Raw genomic sequence first — 22161 nt, forward strand, 5'->3', positions numbered from 1 at the left:
CATTTACCCACCCATCCATTCACTTATCTACCCAATGAACTTCTATTAAGCCCCTGCTAGATGCCTGTGATGTGCTAGGAGCTGCAAGGAACTCATCCCTGACTTAAAGAAGCTCACAGCCTTGTTGGGCATAGAGTATCAGAACAGATTTGATCCACTAAAGGAGTGTGACACCAACCAAACCGGGTACAAGAATTAGAAGCAGCACACACAATCCCCTCTCTCTGAAACTCTACCCTACCTACTCCCCTCTCCTGGAAGCCTATGCCAACCTCAAACCCAGGTTGATTAGGCACCCTTTCTCATTCACTCATTCAGCAGATATCAAACAGTGCCTGCAGTCCACACCATAGCAGCAGACAACAAGCATAAAAGAGGAGACAAAGAGAGGTTCAGCTCCTACTCTCCAGGGATTGACAGTCTAGAAGGGGCGACAGGGAGGAGGGAAGGGGGTAGTTCCATGGCAATCAGAGAAGGCTGCTCCAAGAAGGAGAGGTTTCAGCTGACACCTTAACCATGAGAGAATTAAGTATGAAAGCCCTGAAAAAGGAACACAGTTTGGTGGATTCAAAAAGTTAAGAGAAAAGAGAAAAGAGGTCAGTGTGACTAGAAACCAGTGAGCAGGAGGAAGTGCCCCATAATAATGTTAGTAATCACAACTGCATTAGCTTACCGCGGGCTAGGTGCTGGTCTAAGCACACATCACCACATGAACCTCACAGCCACCCAGCAAGTAAGTACCGTTATTTTCCCCTATTTCATTTAGCGTTGGTGACATAATGAACCACCCCCAAGATTTGGTAGATTAACACAATTATTCATGTGCTCACGATGCTGTACCTGGGCAATTTGGGCTGGGACCTCCCTCCAAATGGTCTCCATCCTCAAAGACATCAGCCAGCCTTGTCAGGTGGCAGCAATTTTCTGGGAGCAAGAACAGAAGCTGCAAAGTCTCTTGACAATGAGGCTCAGAACTCACACATCATCTTTTCCACCACATTCTCTCAAAACAAGCCACAAGGCCAGCCCAGTTACAAAGGGGTGGGAAAATATGCCCCACCTTTAATGGGAGGAGTTACAAAGAAATTTGAGACCATTTGTAATCTACCACACCCCATTTACAAAAGGAGAAACTGAGGTAGAGAGAGGTTACATGAATTTGGCACAGTCACACCACTAACAAGTGGAGAGGCAGCATTCTAGTCCCAGAAGTCTGAAACCAGAGCCTATGCTCTTAGCCACTGAGCTACACAAATGTGAGACAGAGACCAGACACCAGAGGGGCTTGCCTTCCCGACATTCCTTTGAGAGACAAGGTAAGCACAGTGCTTAGCTAGCCTGAACTTCATCCCAACTCTGTCACAGACTGGCACGGTGACCTAGCCCACGCTGTTCAGCTGGCTTACTCACCCAGGCCAACGCTTCAGAAAGTAAGGAAGAAAGCAGCCTCAGGAGAACCAGAACGCCAATATCTCCCATGAGCTGATCACCCAGCCAGAACTTTCCATTCTGCACACAGAGCCCCAGGAGAAATCAATCCCTTGGGAGTGAATTCCCCCAGGTAACCAGAGAACCAAAGGGGGATGGAGGGGTGGGATCCAGAAAGTGGGGACCATGAGCTGGGGCAATGCCCAAGAAGGTAGGTCTTTAGAGGGTACAAGAACTGCCCAGTCAAACTTCAGGACTCCTGCAAGGAGGATTCGGGCATTTTCAGACAAGAGCCTAGACTGGCAGCCTTTTCTTCAAAGGCGTTCTGGTGCCACCTAGCAGCCATGGTGGAGCAGCTACACCTAAGGGCTCTTCCTGCAGCCAGAGCAGGGAAGCAGGGCAGGGGGAACCAAGCCAGGAGTCAGCAGGCCAGATTTCAAGTCTGGCTCAGCCCGGGGTTTCTGCTGTGACGCTGGACCCATCCCTTCACCAGGTTTCAACTTCAAACTGAGGTTCAGTCAGTTTGCCCAAATATTCAAGGTGGGAGCTGGGCTGTTCTAACATCCTGTGGTTCTGAAAGCTATTTTGGGGAGGCTGGTTACAGTATAGGAATGACTCCTGGTAAATCAATGTATTGTTAGATTCTCACACGTGCATGCATAAACACACACACACACACACACACACACACACACATACACACACGCATGCACGCACGGTGGAAGATCCCATGAGGGAGGGACCTGCCATCTGTTCTCTGCTGTGTTCCCAGTGCTGGGCTCACTGCAGTGCTCAACAATGTTGTGTTCTTGCTGTTAAAGAAAAATCAGCCCTAACCGGTTTGGCTCAGTGGATAGCATTGGTCTGCGGACTGAAGGATCCCAGGTTCGATTCTGGTCAAGGGCATATACCTTGGTTGCGAGCACATCCCCAGTAGGGGGTGTGCAGGAGGCAGCTCATCGATGTTTCTCTCTGATCGATGTTTCTAACTCTCTATCCCTTTCCCTTCCTCTCTGTAAAAATCAATAAAATATATTTTTAAAAAAGAAAAATCATAGGGCCCAGCCCATGTGGCTCAGTGGTTGAGCATTGACCCATGAACCAGGAGGTCACAGTTCGATTCCAGTCAAGGCACATGCCCGAGTTGCGGGCTCAATCACCATTGGGGGGCATGCAGCCAATTGATGATTCTCCCTCATTATTGATGCTTCTATCTCTCTCTTACTCTCCGTTACTCTCTGAAATCAATAAAAATATTTTTAAAAGAAAAATCATAAATAGGGGCTGGTCTCAGTGGGAGTGTAAGAAGGCAGGAGGGCAGCACCCGCATCTGGGGAGAAAATGGACCCCCTGAGCCATTTTGAGGCCCCAGATTGCCTTTTGCAGATCAGTAGATATTAAGGAGTTTAAGTACCTACAGAGAGGCAGGGCAGGGCACCCCCATCTCAGATGTCAAAGGGAGCTGGTGCTAGGACACCTCCTTCCCTGACACAGGCTTGAACTCATTCCAGGTGCTAAACTGTGTAAGGAGTTGGGGAAGAAGAGCTTTAATCTCCTACAATCTCCATCAACATCTCCAACCACCCCCCAAAAAGAATAGCTCCTCACCACCTAAATGAAGCACTGAGACAAGTCTCTAGTTCCCCTCCCTGCACAGCACTGCCCCCAGCCCTTCCTGTGCCCACAATTAGATGCCACTATCTGTCCCCTGACTACCAGTCAGTCTACTAGAGGGGCCAGCTCCACGCAGGTCACACCCAGGGATAGGTAAGCCTAGGCACCTCAGGAACCAAGACCACCTGGACCCAGCAGTATCCTCAGAGTCTGTCCTCAGACCCCAGTTCAACAAAGGGAGGGCTAGCTGACTGAATTTTGAGAAAAAAATTGTTGGGGTTTTGTTTGGGTTTTTTTTTTTTTTTCAGTATTATGAGCCCTTCCTATACCAACTAACCTATGTTCCCACAAGATAAGGTGAAAGATATTCCTGAAGATGACAAAACTCAGTGAAGAGATAAGCAGAGGAGCTCAGGGTCACCGAGTAATTTAGTTAGAGCTGAGTCTAGAACAACACCCCTCAATGAGGGCTCTTCAGTCACCTCATCAGCCAGAGATGAACTAGTAATCCTTTCCAGGGCTTCATGGACATTTACAAATGAGAAGATTAACACAAAAGGGTAACATTTTAAAATAGGCCACATGGCAAGTGAGTCAGAGATCTGTTTGACTATGGAGTGCTTCCAGAATTCCTCAGATCTCCCTATTTGCAAAGGGCAGCCTGCAGGTGAGGCTGGGGCTATACCAGTAAGAAGTCACCTCTCATAGTTTTCACCTGCAGAGGCGAAAATGAATTCTGAAGCCCCAACAACTGCTGCTTCTGAGCCTCCAATCCTGCCTTTAAAAATAACTCTCTCTTTTTCTTTCTCTCTCTCTCTCTCTCTCTCTCTCTCTCTCTCTCTCTCTCTCTCTCTCTCACACACACACACACACACACTATATATATATATATATATATATATATATATATATATATATATATATATATATATCATACACATTTGTCCCTTTTACTGGATACAAAAGACAAAAATGTGAACAGAAGCATACATTTGCTTTCCCCATTTATAACAGACTGGTATTATGTTGGACAGTGAATTCTTTTTCAAGAAGAGAGCACAAGAACCCTGGGCAGTGGACCACTTCCAGCAGCTTTTCCACACAAGTGGCCTGCATCAGCTCACACTGAGGACTTCCCTAAAATTTCTCAATGGTCCATAAACCCCAGACCAGGATCAGCTGGCCTCAGTGTGCCCTGTACCTCTTGCTAAGCGGCCCCAAGCCTAGCATAAGCAGAGACCAGTCTCAATTTGCTGCAACTGCCATCAGGTGGCACCAAGCCTGGCATGAACTGCAGCCAGTGTTGTCTTGGAACATAGCTTCAACTAAGCAATCACAAATCCGGCACACGTGGCAGCTGGCCTCAGCTCACAATGTGGTGCCCACCGAAGGGTCCCAAGACCAGCACTAGTGGAAGCCAGCCTCGATTCTCAGCATAGCCTCTCCCAAGTGCCACCAAGCCCAGCACAAGAGACAATTATCTTAGCCTGCACAGGAGTGTCCCAAGACACTCCAGAACAAACACACCCAATGGCCAGCTTCGGTCACACCAGGCACCACCCAATCAACTCCACAAATGTCAAACCAAAGTGCAGACTCTGTTGGCACCAGAGCCCTGCTAAAGTTAAGTGACTCCAGCTCCAAGGGGTCAACCCCCAAATAATAGCTTGTCTAATGTAGTCACATCCGGCCTTCACAGCCAGTCAACCTGATGGTCAATCCCAGCCACTGACATGTCAACAGCAATCAAAGCTCAACTGCAGTAGGAGAGCACACACAACCCACACATGGGACAACCCAGAACACCTGGTTCAGATGAATAGGCAGACTGTGCCATGGGGCCTCACAGGGCATCTACTACATAAGGTCACTCTACCAAGACTGGGGAACATAGCAAATCTACCTAATACATAGAAACAAACACAGGAAGGCAACCAAAATGAGGGGGGGGAAGAAAACAAATGGAAGAACAGGACAAAGCTCTAGAAAAAGAACTAAACGACGTGGAGGCAAGCAATCTACCAGATACAGAATTCAAAACACTGGTTATAAGAATGCTCAGTGAACTTAGGGGGAAAATAGATGAATTCAGTGAGAACCTCAACATAGAGATAGAAAACATAAAAAGGAACTAATTAGAAATGAAGAATATATTAACTAAAATGAAGAACACAGAAGAATACATTAGAGGGAATCAACAATAGATCAGATGAGGCAGAGATTGGTTCAACAAAGTAGCAGAAAACACCCAAGTGGGACAGTAAAAAAGAAAAAATAATTTTAAAATATGGGGATTAAAAGGCCTTTGGGATAACATCAAGCATCCCAACATTCACATCATAGGGGTACCAGAAGGAGGAGAGAGTGAGCAAGGGATTGAAATCATATTTGAAAAAATAATGACTGAAAACTTCCCTAACCTGGCAAAGCTAATCCTATATAATAAAGAGGTGATATGCAGATTGACCATCACTCCAACACACAAGATGGCCATTGCCATGTGGTCAAAGTTGGCCACCCCCATGTGGACACAAGATGGCTGCCACAAGATGGCCAGCAGGGGAGGGCAGTTGGGGTCGATCAGGCCAGCAGAGGGGGGCAGTTGGAAGGGACCAGGCCTGCAAGGGAGGGCAGTTGGGGGCAACCAGGCCTGCAGGGGAGGACAGTTGGAGGGAATCAGGCCTGCAGGGGAGAACAGTTGGGGGGGGGCAGGCCTGCAGGGGAGGGCAGTTGCAGGGGGGTGCAGGCCTGCAGGGAAGGGCAGTTAGGGGTGACCAGGCTGGCAAGGGAGGGCAGTTAGGGGCAACCAGGCTGGCAAGGGAGGGCAGTTAGGGGTGACTGGGCCAGCAGGGGAGGGCAGCTGGGCGCAATCAGGCTGGCAGGGGAGTGGTTAGGGGTGATCAGGCTGGCAAGCAAAGCGGTTAGGGGCAATCAGGCAGGCAGGCAGGCAGGCGAGCAGTTGGGAGCCAGCAGTCCTGGATTGTGAGAGGAATCCCAGATTGGAGAGGGTGCAGGCTGGGCTGAGGGACACACATCCCCTGCATGAATTTTGTGCACCAGGCCTCTAGTATAAATATAAGTCCAGCAGATGCAGAGTCCCAAGCAAAATGAACCCAAAGAGGTCCAAACCAAAACACATTATAATTACAATGCTAACAATTAAAATATATGCACCCCTATATTCATTACAACATCATTTACAATAGCCAAGATATGGAAGCAACCTAAGTGTCCACTGAGAAACAAAATAGATAAAGAAGATGTGGTACATATATACAATGGAATATTACTCAGCCATAAAACAATCTAAAAAATCTTGCCATTTATGACAACATGAAAGGACCTAGAGGGTATTATGCTAAGTGACATAAGTCAGATAGAGAAAGATAACGTACTGTATGTTTTCATTTATATGTGGAATCTAAAAAAACAAAATAAATGAAGAAACAAAACAAAAACAAACACAGATACTGAAAATAAATTGATGGTTGCCAGATGGGAGGGGGTGGGAGGATGGGTGAAAAAGGGGAAGAGTTTAAGAAGTACAAACTGCAGACATAAAAATAGTCATGGGGATGTGAAATACAGCATAGGGAATATAGACAATAATATTGTAATAACTATATATGGTGCCAAATGGGTATGAGACTTAGTGGGATGATCACTTTGTAAGCTATGTAAGTGCCTGATCACTATGTTGTATACCTGAAACTAATAAAATATATCAGCTGTAACTGAAAAATAAAATTTTTTTTAAAAAAAGGACCCTGGGCAGCTTAATGTTTGCTAGGCTTCAAGTCAAGCCATCCTCTTTTTAAGGAGCAAAGAAAGCAGAGAGAAGATGCAAGACCCAGAAAGGGGACATGAAGTTGCAGGAGGTTGAGAGTCACTTCTGCTACTCTCAATCGTCCCATGAGCCTGCTAGTTACTCATCTATTTTTCTTTTTTTCTTTTTTAATCACTCCTAGAATGTTAGTACCTGAAGTCACAGGTCATGAATGATTCCCCTGTAGGTCACCCTGGGGCTAAAATCAAGCCTTGACCAATGGTAGTAGAGGGCTGGCTCAAAAGAGTGTTTTCTCATCTAGTCCTGACCACAAACCTGAGAGAAAAAAGTGGGGACATTTCCTCTGCCTTCCTATACTAGAAAGTCTCTGTCTAGGTCACCCATCTTCTCTTCCCCATAGGCAGACACCAGATGGTGATCCAATGATCCAAGTTGCAGGAACATCATTAATTCTTGACGACCTATCTTCAAAGGGTTCCATGCATGTCAGACTCCTGTCTCTATCTCAGATCTCCTCCTTCCATGGGTCAGCCACCACAACTAGGCTGAGACTCACATCAGGGGGAAGCCAACCTCTCTTTTGCTCACTTTTCTCTCTTCTACTTCGAGCTGTTGGACTCAGTTATAAATTTTCCCCATTCTGCTAATGTTTTTTATGGCACTAGTCTGGACATAGGGGAGCAAAAGAATGGGGAAGTGGAGGTCCGGAGAGGGGAGAAGGGACTGTCCACATGGGGTAGACATGCCTGAGGTCTCCATGATGCCATGAAAATACCATCAATATTCCAACACTCTTTTTATCCCCATTTTACAGGTACGCAAACTGAGACTCAGAAAAGTAACTTACCCAAAAATGCACTCTTCATAAGAGGTAGACCAGTATTCCAAACCCAGATCAGATTCCCGGCTCACTGTAATTAGCAAGCAGGGCAGCCTGGTCTTTGGGAAGCAGCAGGCCCTGTGATTTGCCAGAATAGTCCTATCTCATGACCTCCCCCAAGGTTTCAAACTGTACCTCCAGCAACTTAAACTTTCTAGCCTCCTTCCCTCCCAGTGTCTTTACAGGCACACCCGCCACGGAGCCTGGGAGAAAGATTGGCACCCTAGAAGACATGTTGCCATTGGCCGAGCTCTAATTGCAGCTCCCACAGCCTGCACTATGCCTAGTAGACAAACCATAGCAGAGACACATTAATTTCTGCCCCAGCTGGCTCCCACCATGAGCAGGCTCACGTCGGCATGCTCAGAAGCCCCCGCCTGCACCCCTGACATGGGAGGAATGCCCCCAGCCCTGCCTCTCTTCTTATTTTTAATTAGAAGTTCCATTAAAACCACTACAGCAAGGAGGCACACACCAGGCAGCACACTTCAGGACAATTAGCACACTCCTCAGGTTGCGAAAATGGCCTGGGCCCTGGTCTGAGCCGACATAATTACACCAAAACATACAGTCTACCAGGAGGCACCCATTGTTAAGGGAAAGAAACAATTAGTCACACAATCTATCGAGCAGTTAAATCTGTAGGAAGTTATTCTGTATACATAAGAGTTTGCCAGGGGTTGGGATACATGGAGATGATCTCTTGCCTATGGCTCAGTAGGACCGTAAGCAAACCTCTGTGGTTGCCCACCCCGCCCCCATGCTATGAGTGCTCTGCGTGTTTGTGTGTAGATGCCGACCGCGTGCAAAGAATGGTTGTAATTATCCAGTGTCTGGATCACTGTGGACCCGAGCATTCCATTCCTGGACTATGGGAAATAATCAATGGGGTACCTACCTCCCTGCTACTCTCTGAATCCCCAAGCCACTCATTAAAACCTACCCCTAAGACAGCTCCTGGCCAGTCATTCTGGTAATTCTGAGGAGTAAAGAGAGATGCAGAAAAACGCCTGAGGCTCCTGGACCATTTGAAGCCACTCTCTTGGATTCCACAGGCTTCCATCCTCCCTCTCCGGCTCTCGAGGTGGAACCAGCGCACCATCCGCTAGCCAGCAGGGCCACTACAATTAACATTCAACTGGCATTTCCACTGCGCACTCCAGGCCTGTGCTCTCAGCCTTTTCAAATCCTATTCAGTCCAGAGTAATCTTTGCCCTTGCATTTTGGTCCAAGCAGCAGCAATTATTAAGACTGCAGATTATGGTTTATTAGCATTTATTGAACAGCAAAGGAGCCTGGCACAATAGCGACTTTCACCGGGTCTCCGACTCCCAAACTGAAATTAACAAGGCAGCAGGACACAAATACAAACGGCGGAAAGGAAGCCATTTCAGGAAGAATTGTGATTTATGGTTTTTCATGCAAGGCTGTGGATGAGATGGGGAGCTGTGAAGTTTTGGGTAAGGGGGTGGTCAGGCAGACAGGAGCCAGCCCCTGATGGGTCACTCGCTCGAGAGTCTCTACAGTCACCCTTCAGGCGTCATTATTTGTGGATCTAGAGAAAGTGGTCAAGTGTAAGGGGGGCTGTGATTCAAATCCTGGATTAACCCATTGAATGACCTTGTGCAAAGTACTTCCCCTCTTGAGGGAAATCACCTCTGGCCAATGGCTTTGAATATTACCCTGCCCACAAGGGAGTATACCAGCTGACTTCCAAACCTATGGTATTTCATTTGCTTTTCCCTTCATCCTCTTATTACCTACTAATATTAGCTTTCCAGAAAAATCACAAATACAAACTCCAGATAGGCGCCGTTCAGTGAGTTTCAGTTTAACGTGAGATCTCAGACCAACAAGCAGTGGCTTGTTCAAGCCTCAGGTTGACAAGCAACGAGACAGTAACAGGCACAACAGGAAAATGCAAGGTGGCAGGTTAGCACTGTCTGTCACGGACACAGTGAGGATTCTGGTGGCCAACCTAACACTGCTCCAGACAGTACTCTGTCCTTTGATTCCTCTTTTTTTTTTTTTTTTTTTAGAGAATACTTCTAAAAAGAGAGACCTAGTTTCTGACGAGAGATAATGAGGAATGATTTTTTTAAATTGCCTCCATGCTGCCCATAACTCTGGGTTCTGTTTGAGACCTTGTGGATGCCATGATTCAGATGTAAATATCCCCTGAAATCCATCAGTGTCTGGGTAGCTGATTAAGCACCATGGACTATAACAGTGTTCCCTCTTCTGATCTTCGGGCGTTTTCATTTCTGTGAGCTGATGTATTACCATGGTGAGGGGACACTCTCACGCATTCTGCTCAGGATAACAGATGAGGTGTGAAATTGATTCCGAGCACCTAGGAGGGTTATGATTTATCATCATACATTAGGCCCCGTAGAGCTTCACTGGATGAATCCCGACACTCAGATCCAGTCACACCCCTGGAAAGAGGACCCTTGGTGACTCAGGATACGTTAAGTACAGCTACTTCAAATTGGCACCCAATAACAGCTCCCTTTCATTGTCAGTTAACAAACAGTTTCTGAGCATCTACCACGTGCCAGGTGCTGTTTGAGGAGCTGCAGATACCACACTAGACAAGAGAGGCTCACTCATCCCTAGACCTGCCTCCTCTCCCCAATTATAACTTACACTCACCAGTGGGAAAACACGACAACAGCCTGGTGCCTGGGGATCAATATTTGACGTGGCCTGAACAAGACATCATCCTACAATTTTCTGAATGACAGATACTTGGAGCAGCCAACCCAACAATAGTTAATGCTACACCTTCATCATTATTACTCTCCGTACAAAGGATGGGCCCATGAAAATTTCTTTTTTAAAAAATATATGTTTTTATTGATTTCAGAGAGAGGAAGGGGAAGGGAGAGAGAGAGAGAAAGATGGATGAGAGAGAAACATTGATTGACTGTACAACCCCCACTGGGGATCGAGCCCTCAACCCAGGCATGTGCCCTGACCAGGAATCAACTGGCGACCTCCCAGTGCATGAGATGACACTCAGCCAACTGAGCCGAGCCACACCACCTGGGCAGCCCATGGAAATTTCTAATGCGGGGGTACAGCACATGAGCCCCGCAGGAAGTCGCTCAGTCCAGGGACTTCAGGCAGAAGCCTTCCCTGACTGGAATTGTGTGAAGATCTAGAAATTGTTCTCTCTTCTGATAATCAATACCTAAAACCATGTTCTTACACAGGATTGGACAAAGGAAAAGGAAGCAGGACAGCAGGAATGCATTAGGAAGCTTTCTGAAAATACATACTCCTGCAGCTTTGTTCTGACACCCCAGAATCTGCCTCTGAAGCTCTGGCCTGGGCATCAGACAGATCTATGTAGAAAAGGTACCTCTGGGTGATTCTGGTCAATTTAGAAAACACTGCTTCATTCAGATACAGGCCTGGCCTCCATCAAAATACAAGGTTCAATTTATAGTAAAGGGCATAGAAACCCACTCTACTAGATTTTTAGTCCTCATTTCATCTTTAATCCGCTGTGTGACCTCAGGTTAGGCACTTAGGCACTCTGAGCCCCATTTCATTAGATGCACATGAGAAAAAAAGGAGGAAATGACTTCTAGAGCATCTTAAAGAGTTGCAATTATGCAGTTATATTTTTTCACATTTGCAGGCCAATTTCAAACACTAATTGATTAAGCCCGGTATAAATAATCGCTGTTAAATAGTTCTTACAGGAAAGTAATGCATATTTAAAACACATTTGTGCCAGATAAGTCCATTGTATATTTAAATGTCATCGTAATTAAGCCTCTGAGGTGTTCAGTGTGGAGTGTTTATAAACCTCCCAGGAGCAGTCACCCTTGGACTCTTTGTCACCCTGCTTCTGCCTTCCCGTCCCTTGCCCCATCTTTGGATGTCCCCACAGCCATGGTACTTACTGTCTGACTCTTAAGTGGAAGCTTCTAGATTTCTCTAAAAACATTTTCTGTAAAATCCATCTCTTCATTGAAGAATTCAGAGTTGTGTCTTCTTACACACCTGTAACAGACTGACTTTTTGCCTGATCATCTTCATTTGATTAATATTCTTGCACTTTTTCGTTCTGATCACCTGCCTCTCTGAACTCATGAACACCTGCAGGCAAATACTCTGTGCTGATGGCTAAGCAACAAATCAAGTGGCAAATATCGAGATTTTTATACCTATTGCTCCTCTAGACAGATCATTTACTTTGATGAATGGGACTGAAATCTGGCTTTCTTGCCCATTCAAGCTAATTATCTTGTCCACACCCCTATCTCCAGCCACATTATAGCTCAAAATCAGCAAGAGTAATTCCCTGGGAATTCTTCACCTGTTCCCACTTGACTCGGCAAGTGTTCACCTGTGGATCGGGGCTTATATTTCCCTACTGTGTTAGGATCAAAGCATAAGAGAATGGGTCTCAAAACGTCCATGGGCCCTACCCAGTTTGACGCAATGGATAGAGCATCAGCCTGCGGACTGAAGGGCCCCGGGCACATGCCCGGGTTGCGGACTCGATCCCCAGTAGGGGGGCTTGCAGGAGGCAGCTAATCAATGATTCTCTCTCCTCATTGATGTTTCAATCTCTCTCTCTCCCTCTCCCTTCCTCTCTCTGAAATCAGTAAAAATATAATTAAAAAAAAAAAAAACTTCCATGGGATAAGAATTACATGGGGTTGTGGCAACCCCACACTCTCCATTCTTTTCCCTCCTCCATGCTGCAAGGCCTGGAAGCCTGCACACTGCATTTCCCATATTCTCTTGCCAGGGACTTTTGCCTAGGTTTGGCCAATGTGAGTCCCTGGCAGGCAGAAAGGAGAAGTCATCCTGGTCCCCACATGAGCACAGGTGGGGCCTGTATAGCGTTCCAGCAGCAGCAGCCTGGCAAACCTCCCTCAGAGGTCCCAGCATTACTTGTGTGGGCTCCAGTCCAGCAGCTTCCACAAGTGACCTCCCCAATCCTGTTTAGTCCTCCACACACCCACTTCCTCCTTTTACTCCACCATTATCTCTATGATAGTGTTGGCAAAATGGCCTTAATTAATCTACCTACTCCCCTTTGTGATGTCACTATAAAGCTCCTCCTATCAAAAGGTGGAGTCTATTTCCCCATCTTGAGTCTGGGCTGGCCTGATGACTTGCTTTAGCCAATAAATGGCAGCAAAGCAATGTTGTACCAGTTCCAATTCTAGACCTAAAGACCTTGCATGCTTCCTTTTGGAATCCCACTTAGCTTCTATGTCAATGAACCAGGGCCAGCCCACTGGAACGTGAAAGACCTCATGGAGGAAAGCCAAGGCCCCAGCCAATCATGGGAGTCCTCATGAAGGAATGCCAACTGCCCCAACCAATCATCAACCAGACCCCAGAATCAGAGCCACACCCACCACAGATACTTGAAGGAGCCCAGCCAAGACCAGAAAAACAATCCACTTGGCTAATAGACTGGTGAGCAATAATAAAGAGTTGTTCTTAGAGAAACCAAGATGGTGGCATAGGTAAACACCTAAACTGCTGCCTCGCACAACAATTTCAAAACTATAACTAAAACACAAAACGGACATCATCCAGAACCACAGGAAGGCTGGCTGAGTGGAAATTCTACAACTAGAAGGAAAGAGAAAAGCACACTGAGATTCATAGGAGCTACAGAAGGCAGAGATACGGAGGCATGCGCGCACAAAGAGGGTTGGCAACTGAGTATGCAGCTGGCTTTCTCAATCCGGAGGGAGACAAAAGTTCCTGACTGTGCTGAACTCCAGTTCCGGGTGAGACTCTGGGGACCCAGTCTCATTTGGGGAGAAACTGTCTGGCAGCGGGCGAAACTTGAGGGCAGCTTTCTCTCAGAGGTGCTTGCAGCGATTACCGAGGGACACTGAGACCCAGGGGCATCTTAGAGCAGGGCTGACAGGAAGCCATTGCTGTCTGCTCCGCCCTGAGACTCTGCCCCATCCAAGTGAGCACAGAGGCTTTTGCAAGTCTTGTCCCATAAGGATGTCTCCAGCACAGAAGTTCTCTCAGCATAGACACAGCTGATCCTCACAGCCAATTGGCCTGGAGGTCAATTCCTCCCAGTGATACCAACAACAATCAAGGCTTAACTACAACAAGACTGTGCACACAGCCCACAAAGGGGTGCACCAAGAGTGTCCACCTCAGGTAACTGGGAGGCTGAGCCACTGGGCCCTATAGGACACCTAGCACACAAAGCCACTCTATCAACTCAGGGAAGCAGCCAAAATACGGAGACAAATAAACAGGTCACAAATGAAAGAAATGGAGGAAAGCAAACAACTGGACATAGAGTTCAAAACTACAGTTATAAGGTTTTTCAAGAATTTTCTAGAAAAGGCCAATAAATTTAGCGAGACCCTCGAGGATATGAAAAAGGACCAACTAGAAATTAAGCATACATTGACTGAAATAAAAAATAATATACAGAAATCCAACAGCAGACTAGAGGATCTCAAGAATCAAGTCAAAGATTTTAAATACAAAGAAGCAAAAAACACTCAACTGGAAAAGAAAAAAGAATCCAAAAATATGAAGATAGTGTAAGGAGCCTCTGGGACAACTTCAAGCGTACCAACATCAGAATTATGGGGGTGCCAGAAGAAGAGAGAGAGCAAGATATTTAAAACCTATTTGAAGAAATAATGACTGAAAATTTCCCCCACCTGGTGAAAGAAATAGACTTACAAGTTCAGGAAGCGTGGGAACCCCAAACAAAAGGAATCCAAAGAGGACCACACCAAGACACATCATAATTAAAATGCCAAGAGCAAAAGACAAAGAGAGAATATTAAAAGCAGCAAGAGAAAAACAGTTAATTACCTACAAGGGAGCACCTATACGATTGTCAGCTGATTTCTCAACAGAAACTATGCAGGCCAGATGGGAGTGGCAAGAAATATTCAATGTGATGAACAGCAAGAACCTACAATCAAGATTACTCTACCCAGCAAAGCTATCATTCAGAATGGAAGGTCAGATAAAGAGCTTCACAGATAAGAAAAAGCTAAAGGTGTTCATCACTGCCAAACCAGGATTATATGAAATGCTGAAAGGTATTCTTTAAGAAGAGGAAGAAGAAGAAAAAGGTGAAGATAAAAATTATGAACAACAAATACATATCTATCAACAAGTGAATCTAAAAATCAACTGAATAAAAAATCTGATGAACAGAATAAACTGGTGAATATAATAGAATCAGGGGCATAGAACGGGAGTGGACTGACAATTCTCAGGGGGGAAGGGGGGTACAGGAAGAGACTGGACAAAAATCGTACACCTATGGATGAGGACATTGGGGGGGCAGGAAGGGCAGAGGGTGGGGTGGGAACTGGGTGGAGGGGAGCTATGGGGGAAAAAAGAGGAACAATTGTAATAATCTGAACAATAAAGACTTATTAAAAAAAAAAGTTTGTTCTTTTGAGCTTTTAATTTTAGGGGTTTTGTTACCCCACAGCGGATAACTGATACAATAACTAATTCCTTTCATTAAATCTCTCTTCTATTGCTGCTTCTCTGACTGGACCATGATTGATAAAGGAAACGTCTTAAAAATGCAAATCGCCAGTTGAACACCCCAGGCAATTTTGATATATGTGGCTCTAGAATATTCTTTGCCAAACACAGCTTTCAAGGGGCTGTTGAGATCATTTAGCTATATTGTGCCCTCTCAGGCAGTTTACAGATAAGATCACATTTAAGAAAAAGCCCAGTGTGATTAAATAAATACTTAGTAACCAATTCCTGTGTCCAAGAAATGTCACATCCCTGTCAAGGATTCTTTTCTCCATGGTAATCGCTAGCCTTATTCCCTCAAGCTGTGGTTTTTGTCTCTTTCCTCTTATTTCCTGCTCAGAAGAAAAAAAATATAGTGGTTGGTAGACATTTTCTATAAGTAAAACACTTTTTACCCCTTAGGTTAAATAGTCCCAACCAGATACTTTAAATAAAAAGAAGAAAGAAAAAAAACCTTTAGTCTCAGACTGATTTTAGATAACCCAAATCTACTGTGTGATTTTCCACAAGCCATTAATCTCTCTGAACCTCAATTTTCTCAACTGTTAAAAGTAAGATCTGTTGTGAGAAATAAATGAAACAGAGTTTGTGAAAACTTAATGTGTTAGGGCTTGGCTTTCATTTCTCTAAGGTAGAACTGCAGAATAAAAAATGAAAACCGAAGAATCTGACATGGATCCAAATCCCCAAATCCCAGACTTATCAGAGCATCATGAATAGACTCCCCCATAATGATGGCTGAAAGGCAACCATACCTATGGCAACCGATGTGGGGACTAGGCTTAAGCCAACCTCCCTCCCCTGCCCTCTGGGGAGGGAATGCGCTATGGACACCCTGTCTCAATGGAAGACCCCCAAGGAGGCTGATCAATTATTCTAAATTTACCCAAGCAACAAAAAGAGGGTGTTTTTTTTTAATATATGCTAATATATTTAAACAACAAAGAAACAATAGAACTTAGATTCCTATTGCCCAAAACAATCACTGTCGATACTTAAAGTATATTTTTCCACACTTCGTGAGCTGTTCCTTCAACCTCCACTTCAAGCCCTCCCAAAAGAGGCCACAGGCACCAAACAGGCAGGGAACAGTGTGGATAAGACTGTGGATCTCAGAGGAAGACGATGAAAGGAGTTTACATCATGCATTCCACAGAAGTCACTTCCACTTCCCCCATCAGATCTCTGTCCCCTTAAAGTTCCTCCTAGGCTGTGCTGGGGCAGAGGAGGGGAGAAGTGAGGGAGGAGGTGGAGGGAGGCCAAGGAAGAATATAGAGTTCCTCTTCCTTCCCATATATAATATCCAGCATTGTTGGAACCTGCCTCCCTCCAAAACACTCCTTTACTCTCTGGGGCAAGTTAGCAGCCATTTTGGGGTACTTCAAATTTTTTTATTATTCTGGATTCATACACCATTCATAACCATTGTGTTTCTTTTAAAGACATAACATGTGCTCCCCAAGAGAGAGCATATGACAAAATTCAACATCTGTTCAGGATAAAAACTCTCAACTACAGTATCTGAGTATGGAAAGTACTTCAACAATAATAGAGGTCATATATGACAAGCCCACAGCTAACATCCTATTCAATGGTAAATGCTGAAACCTTTTTCTCTAATAAGAATGAGAAAAGGATACCCACTTTCAGCACTCCTATTCAACATAGCACTGAAGTCCAAGTCAGAGCAATTGTGTAAGCAATAGAAATAAAAAGCATCCTAATCATAAAGGAAGAAGTCAAAGTGTCTCTATTTGCAGAGAACATGATATCATATAGAGGAAACCTTAAAGACTCTGCCAAAAAAAACAAACTGTTAGAATAAACAAACTCAATAAAGTTGCAATATATAAAATTAAGATATAAAATTTAGGTACATTTCTATACACTAATAAATTATCAGAAAGAAATTAAGAAAACAATTTCCCATATATCATCAAAAAAATTAAATACTTAGGAATAAATTCAAGCAAGGCGTTGAGAGATCTGCACACTGAAAACTATAAGACATTGATGAAAGAAAGTGAAGGCAAAAAATAGATATCCCATGTTCATTGATGGGACGAATTAATTAATGTTAAAATGTCCACAGTGCCCAAAGCAATCTACAGTTCAATGCAATCCCTATCAAAATTCCAATGGCATTTTTCACAGAAACAGAAAAAACAACCATAAAATTTGTATGAACACATAAGACCCAGGAGTACAAACTTCCAGTTATGAGATTAGTAAGTTCTAGGGATCTGAGGTACAGCACAGTGATTATAGTTAATACTGTGGTTTATATACTTGAAAGTTGCTGAGAGTAAATCTTAAGCATTCTCATCACAAAAAAGAAATGGTGATTATGTGATGAAGGTGTTGGGAACCTAATGGTGGCAATCATTTCACAAGACAGAAGCATAGCAAGTCAACACCCTGTACATCTTAAACTTACATAATGTTATATGTCAACTATAGCTCAATAAAGCTGAAAGAAATCTACAACTCAACAAGTGATTTTGGCCCTAACCAGTTTGGCTCAGTGGATAGAGCGTTGGCCTGCAGACTGAAAGGTCCCAGGTTCGATTCCGGTCAAGGGCATGTACTTTGGTTGCGGGCACATCCCCAGTAAGGAGTGTGCAGAAGGCAGCAGATCGATGTTTCTCTCTCATCAGTGTTTCTAATTCTCTATCCCTCTCCCTTCCTCTCTGTAAAAAATCAATAAAAAATATTTTTTGCAAAAAGTGATTTGGAAATTAGAATAATTTGACCCACAATATGCACTACAACATATCATTTGCCAAGAGTTTTAACTATATATAGTATGTAGACTAAATGGAGTTTCAAATTATTTTATATTTTGGTTTATATTACCAAACAAGTTATTAACTCTTTTGAGCATCATCTGTGCCTGTTATGTGCCAGGTGCAGTATAAACTTCTTTACTCCTGTACTTCTCTCTCCTGTTAAGAGTCTGACCCATTCCACTGCCCACCCAGACTGCAGCATGCCTTCCCTCCTATCATAACATGCTAGCACACAGAAGTGTCTGCAAATACTTGAATCCCAGACTCACGCAGTTGGAATAGACTTTAGAGGTCAGGTCCACGTTTCACTTGACCCATGAAAAAGCTGAGATCTGGGCAGGGGAACGGACTTGTACAAGAGCAGCCAGGTTTGGTTAGAACCCAGACCTCCTGTCTGTAACTTAAGAAAGGACACTGTAGCATAGGGGTTAAGAATTTATGCCGAGCATGTGCTGGGGAGTGGGAGTGGCTGGGGAGAGGTCAATGGGGGGGAAAGGGAGACTTTCGTAATATTTTAAACCATAATTTAAATTTTAAAAAAAGAGTGAGAACCACACACACACACACACACAAAAAAAGGAAGAAAAATAATAAATGCTGAGATGTGGGTCCAAATTTCAGCTTTGCCACTTAACTAGCTATGTGACCTTAATTGTTCCTCTTCTTCCAGCCTCTGCAAAATGTAGATACTCCTAAGTCCTGAGGTTGTTAAAAGACTCAATGAACCTATGGATGTGTGCATGCTTATATATGTCCTGATTCTCGTTATCATGGTTTTGACTAGTACTCCAAGAAAGTCCCCTATTTTCTCATCCTAATCCAAATATTCCTTGCCTAAAGCAAGGAAAAGAGTATAAAAAGGTAGGAAGTGGGAAATGAACAAGGTGACAATGGACTCTCAATATGAGTAGCAAAGCTTGTCTAGGTACATGGAGCAATACCGATGGTCATGACTTTAATACCTGCTGGCTCCAATGTCAGGGTGGCTCTGGGGCACCATCATGGTTGCTACATTACTTGCAAAACTGTGCTCAGGAAAGCAGGCCAGCAGGCACACACAGCTCAAAGCAGCCGGGCTGGGACCTGGAAGAGCCTCCTCTTGGGTTAGCGATCTTAACATCTCACTGTCAGCCCAGGGAACACTTCTCAGCGAGAGTCTTGTCGACTCACCACCAGTTAACACATCCCAACAACAAAATGAACTTCATTAGGAAATAAAATTAAAATCTGTGGAATTGGTAAAACCCCACCGACTGAGAAAGATTCGTGGTTGGAAAGGTCAAAATCTCCTGGAAAGAATAAGATTAGGAGAAAGCTAGGATAACCCAAATAAAACTAGGTCTTCCAGCCGCTGCTTTGTGGCTGCTCTCTGAAGTAAGGTCATGTTCAAAATAAACACAAATCCATCTCCAAAAGCCTCAAAGAGTAACCAGGTCTTTAGAAAAGGAGTCTTGAAGATGCACAAAAGGGGAGTTAACTACATCACAACTAGAGAACAACACTGAACTCCCCAAAATCCTCCCTGGCCATTCACACCTCCTTCACCCAGAGGTGGCCTGTGCACTGCAGCCTCCCAGTGTGTCCCATCCCAAGTCCTCTCCCCTCTGTGGCCTCAGGCCCTGCCTCCTGCAGAGCACCCACCTCCTCACACTTTCTACAGGTCCGTTGCCCTGTCCGCTGCCCGTGTCAGCACCACAGAGGCCGGGGGCTCAGAAGTGATTCCCCTCCTCCTTAGCAGGCAGGAATGGGAGACTGAATATTGGTTCTTTACTTTCCCCGTAAGAAACCATTTTCAGTCCCATTAAGTACATCTTTGGGTCACAGTAAAGTTCTAAAGGTCGTCACAAGCACTGAAAACCAGCAACTGGTTTTCTGAATCACTTTCTTCTCCTGTTGCCCAGAAAAGATCACTACAGTTTGGGAAGCTATTCGTGCACTTCTCCTATAGGTTTTATATCCAACAGACTGTCCTGTCTTTCTAAGGTTTTAAAGGGGCCCCTGTTGCTTGAAATTTATTGTTTTTTCTTTCAGTGTTTCTTATTTCGTCTTTTCAAGCCTCAGCCAGATGCTTGGGAACCACATGACCATCACTCAAACCTCCCCTTTTGTAAAGGGCTTATTTTCCCAGGCCTGGCCTTCCATGAACAATTGAGAGGATGACACCTAAATTAAGACACACCTGGGCACAGTGGTTCTCCTGGGAGGGAAACCATTGTTAGGTTCTCATTTTAAAGCATCTACACTGAATTACAATACCCAAAAAATGAATATATTCATATACAAATGAAAAACTATGCTACGTCCAAATCACAGGTGTTGTTTTTTTTTAAGATCATGACATTATTCAACAGACACACCTGGTGCCCAATGTCCCCGATGTCAAAGAGCAGAAAAGCCTTTGCCTCATCCTGAGCTAAGTTTACCTTTGCAGTGGAAGTGGCCTTGCTATAGAAGAAAGGTCCCAATCCCCAGAATCACAGGCACCAAGTTCAAGTCCTGACCCTGACTCTAATGGGCTCTGGGACCTTGGCCAAGTGCTAGTAAAAGACTATCCTTGCTGATCTCCGAGTAAATTAATGTAGCTACAAATTCTTCACAGCCTCTGTCATCAATAGGGGGAGCTTCCCCAACCTCTGACTCTTAGCTGCTCTGTGACCTGCTTTGACTCATAGAATGTAGCGGACGCAACTTTGTGTAAGTCCCTAAAGCTCTGCAGCTTCTGTCTCCAGCTTCTTGGAATACTTCCTTGAGACCGAAGTGTGAGGAAGCTAACCCAGTCGACTGGAGAAGCCACGTGGGGAAAAGCAAGGCAGAGCCCACATCTGGCATCAACTGCCAAATAGACAAAAGGGGTCTTCTCCTACCTTCCAATCCAAGGACTTGCCAGCATCCAGCATTCCGAGTCCAGACAAAACCAGCAGACGCACCTTGCAAACCTAGAAAAGCATGAAAAGTGAGCTGTGTTGCCTTAAGCTTTGGGGTTGTTTGTTACATAGCAAAGGCTAACTGAGTCCCTATTTCCTCATTCAAGTGGGATGAAAATGCCTACCCAGCTATTTGTTTGTTCATCCAACAGAGCTATTGATGTCCTACTATGTAATAGCCATAGAACGTATACTCACATATAATGTTGAGGATCAAATGAGATCATGGATGTTAAGATACTTGGTAAATAGTTTTTATTATTGTTACTAGCACCTCCCTTTCTCTGAGCTCCCACATTTTCTAAGCACTTAAATTCCTTTGTATTTGATCCTCTCCGCGGCTCAGACAGTATCGTTTCCATCCCTCTCTGATAGAACTGATCCTTGACACCTGCCCTTCTATTCTCATTAGAAGACAGGTATGACCTTAAATACAGGAGCTCTGGGACTTTCTTTTTGCAGGACCAGAAATTCACTCATTATGGGGAACACACAACCACTGCTAATACGGAGGGCTTTCCCATCACTATCCCAATACGAGCCTTTCAAAAAATTCTTCAGTAACAACAATAATTGCTAAAATTTATTGAATACTTACTATGTGCCAGGTGCAGTACTTAGCTTTTTAGTGAATTGTAGTCTGCCTCAACAGCACTCTGAGGCAGGTACTATGACTATGCTTAGTTTGAGGTAAGAAAACTGAAGCCCCAGCAATATTAAGTAACTTGCCCAGGGACAGATGGCGTGATGTGGCGGGAGCTTCAATTCCTGGTAGTCTGAGCCCAGACAGAACCACCACCCTGGCCAAACTCACTTGAATGTCCCATGCCACATTTCACTGGCTCCCAATACCTGTCCAGAACTAAAAATATATATAAACATATGCATATATGTATAAATATAGAGAGATAGATTTTTAGAGACAAAGAGAGAGGGAAGGAGAGATAGAAACATCTATATTAGAGTAACACATCCATTGGCTGCCTTCTACACGCCCCCTACCGGGGTGGAGCCTGCAACTCAGGCATATGCCCTAACTGGGAATTGAAACAACCTTTTGGTGCATAGGATGATGCCCAACCCACTGAGCAACACCAGCCAGGCAGAATATGTCTTTTGGAAGCTGCACTCATTGGAGGTCAAGTCCTGTGGCCTTGGCCAAGCCGTCTCCTACTCTAAACCTCTGCCCCACAGCAGGTAAACTCTGCA

This window comes from Plecotus auritus, assembly GCF_963455305.1.
Source record: "Plecotus auritus genome assembly, chromosome: 6".
Taxonomy (NCBI): domain Eukaryota; kingdom Metazoa; phylum Chordata; class Mammalia; order Chiroptera; family Vespertilionidae; genus Plecotus; species Plecotus auritus.